The sequence below is a fragment of the Notechis scutatus genome, chromosome 6, assembly GCF_049901735.1.
Source record: "Notechis scutatus isolate UNSWTSFEM ecotype Mainland chromosome 6, rNotScu1.2, whole genome shotgun sequence".
Taxonomy (NCBI): Eukaryota; Metazoa; Chordata; class Lepidosauria; order Squamata; family Elapidae; genus Notechis; species Notechis scutatus.
In genome coordinates this window covers 68,702,676-68,706,324 of record NC_142014.1, presented here as the reverse complement: position 1 = coordinate 68,706,324, position 3,649 = coordinate 68,702,676, and positions in this window count along the sequence as shown.

The window sequence follows — 3,649 nt, the reverse complement described above, 5'->3', positions numbered from 1 at the left end:
TCTTTGATAAAGTTCGTGAAAAGAAAGCAATAGGTGCCTCATTGCCGTTTGGTAGAACATGGCTTAAGATGGCTCCCACCCCAAACGGCGAGGCATCGCAGGTGACGGTTAAAGGCAAAGTCTTGTTATACTGCATTAATACAGCATCTGAGGTTAAAAGATCTTTTATTTGCTGGAATGCTTGTTCTTCCTGATGTCCCCAGACCCAAGAAGCCTTCTTGTCCAGTATTCTGTGTAATGGCTCAGCTACAGTCGCCTTCTGGGGCAAGAAGATGTTATAAAAGTTAATGAGTCCCAGGAAGGCTTGGAGATCTGTTTTATTCTTGGGTATGGGGGCGTTTTTTATTGCAGTTACTTTTTTTTCGGTAGGATGGATTCCCTTTTTGTCTAGTAGGTACCCCAGGAATTCAACCCTCTCAGTACAAAGTTGACACTTGTCCTTCTTTACTTTCAAGCCAGCGTCTTTGAATTTCTGGAGAACCGCTCTGAGTCGTTTTTCTAATACGTCTCTAGTGGGGGCTGCTATCGAGACGTCATCGAAATAAGGCACGACCCCTTTTATGCCTTGTAGCAGTCGCTCCATCAGGCTTTGGAAGATGCCTGGTGCTACATTCACTCCGAACTGGAGTCTATTACATTTAAACGCACCTCTGTGCGTGACTATCGTCTGGGCCTCAGCAGTCTCTGCATCTATGGGTAGTTGTTGGTATGCCTGAGCCAGGTCCAATTTTGCAAATATTTTCCCGCCGCCCAGGGAATGAAGAAGATGTTGAACCACCGGTACAGGATAAGCGCTCTGCTGAAGCACGTGGTTTAGGGTGGCCCAGTAATCCCCACAAATTCTTATCGATCCATCAGGTTTGATGGGCGTTACAATCGGGGTTTCCCAACGGGCGTGATCGATTGGTTCCAACACCCCCTGGGCTATCAATTTGTCCAATTGTTCATCAATCTTTGGCTTGAGTGCGAAGGGCACTCGACGAGGCTTAAGGTGTATGGGCGCGACATCGGGGCTGAGGCTAAACGATATGGGGGATCCCTTGTACTTGCCTAGTTTCTCTGTGAACACGTCCTGGAACTCCTGGACGAGGGCCGCTTCCCAGTCACTGCTTCCGTCTAGTGAATGCCAGCTAGTTCAATCCCCAGCGGGGCGAACCACTGCAAACCCAACAAGCTGGGCCGGTCTCGATCGACGATGGTAAGAGGGAGAGTTGTGGTGTGGTCTTTGAAAGACACCTGGACGTGGCGGGACCCGGCAACGGGAATTCTGTTTCCCTGGTAATCTCTTAATATGATTTTCTGGATGCTGAGGTCCTGGCGATGGATGTCAGGGATCAGCTGTTTGAAGGTTCTCCATGAGACCATTGATAGGGATGAACCTGAGTCTACTTCCATTTCACATGGACGATTCTCAATGGCAACCTTCACTCGGATCTTTCTTGCATCCAAGGATGATGCGTGACCGATGGTGATGGTTTGATGCGTCTCTTCTCGTCTAGCTGATGCAGCAGGCGCTCGATTTCTGTAGTGATAGTGGTTCCATTGGTGATTCAGGCGGTCCCGGTTTACAGGTGGGCTGCCCGTTGTTTGGCGGGAGTTGTTTTCTCTGCGGATTGGACTTGACCCCCGCTTGCTCCTGCAGACCTTGGCGATGTGGCCCCTCTTTCCACAGGAACGGCAGAGTGCGTCGAGGAATTTGCAGTCAGATCGCGGGTGATTGGCCCCGCATTGACGCGAAGGTTTTTGGCTTCGCTGGTCTCGCTGGTCGCGCTCTGACCTGAGTCGGTTGACCTCTTCTTCCTCACTATCAGACGAGGATTCGAGGTCTTCATGATGCGCCGTTGTTGAATGCCTCTCTGAAAAAGGCATAGTATCACTGGCGAGTTGACGGAGCGGTGCGTTGGTGCGGCGCATTCGAGTGGCCGACTTCCTGGTTGCCTCTGCTGCAGTAGCGTCAGTGATGACATCTGCGAGGTCGATGTCCCCCTTAGCCATGATCTTGCTCTGTGCCGTGTGGTCATCTAAACCCAGAACTATGCGGTCTCTCATGGCTTCCTCAAGGTTTGAAAAGCCACAGAGTCCACTCAGGTTCCGGAGGTCAGCGATGAAGTCTCCAACGCTCTCGCCTTTCCGCTGGTCCCTCTGGTAAAACTCGTGTCTCCGGATGAGGGTTGGCACCGCGGGTGCATAATGGGGCCGAAGGATAGGAGTGAGGTTATCCCAATCCATTGTCTTAACCTCTGCAGGCTTTGCAAGTGCCTTAGCCATTTTAAAAATGGCAGGCACGCAATGGGTCAGGAAGACTGCTCGTTTCTTGCCAGGCGAAGCGTCTTTCAGGTTGTTGGTCTCCAGGAACATCTGGAACCTGTCTATATACGAGTCCCAGTCTTCATTAGCCGGGTCAAATGGAGCGGGTGGTATGGCGCCGCTGGCCATCTTGCCGTTGTTGGCGCTTTCTTAGCCACGTGCTCTGTTCGGTGCTCAGCGAGTGCTCAGTCAGCTCTATCGTCTCCGCATCCCACCTTCGTCGCCAGTGTTATATCTGGAGGTGTGGGCGCAATAACGGAGACGAGGCATCGGATAGTGACTCAACTCTTTAATAGTGACTTCGGAACAGAGCAAAATACTTGGGCAGCAGCAGCTCTTTTATAGAGCTGGCTGCTGCCACAACAACCAATGAAAATGAGTTAACCGCTCTAAAAACGTCCAATCAGTGACGGCCCGCTGTTAGCCAACCAGACCAGCCAGAGGCAGCCAATCATGATTCGCTTATTTGCAGGCCAATCAGAAGTGCAGGATTACGAACCTGCGGCTGGAGTAAAGCTAGTAGTTTTTTTTAATAATTGAGTTTATTTAGTTCGTAACAGTTTTCTTTTTCCTTTTTTGAGAATTTTCAGTGTTTAAAGCCACCTAAACCAAGCAAAAAAATCTTATGAGGGTTAGCTTTTCAGGTGATGACGTAGCTTTGAGAAACCCAAATAAGTCAGCAGCAAGATACAGAAATCTCTAAATAAATAAATAAATCCTCCCGTCCCTATGCGGAAGCAAAATGAATAAAAAGAGATAACCAGAGGCAGAGGCTGGGAGTGGGGGAAAATAGGCTAAGAACAATGTAAAATTCATCTCCAAAATTATATCATCATAATTTTGAAGAAAGAATGGAGTTCAATAGCTTATTTGAAAGATCTGATTGTAATTTCGTTGCATTCTGCTGTACATAGCTGTATAAATGATACGAGTAAAGAGGAAGAAACTGCCATTTGCAATTATGCCTGATTTCTTTTATTATTTTCACTCGCCAAGAAAAATGGATTCTGTGTATTTCTGTCCTGAGATTCCTTCAAAGTCTTTTGTTTTCCCTTTGTGATTTTTTCTCCACTGCTTGGAAATCTAAAGCGAATGACTCACAGCTCCATGTAGATTAACGAATGAGCCTCGAAAAACAAAAACGTCTCAGCTAGTCTTGATAACGGCACTGATCAATACTTCTCTGGCTCAAAACAGTATTGATTTGACAGAAGCTTGTGGGTCATTTTTTAAATGTAAAATTAATGTCAAACCCAATCCCAGACAAAGGTTTCTAAGAGCAGGTTTTCATATCAGGAGTTGTATTTTAGAATTAATAATGGCAATAATATTCACAACAGCT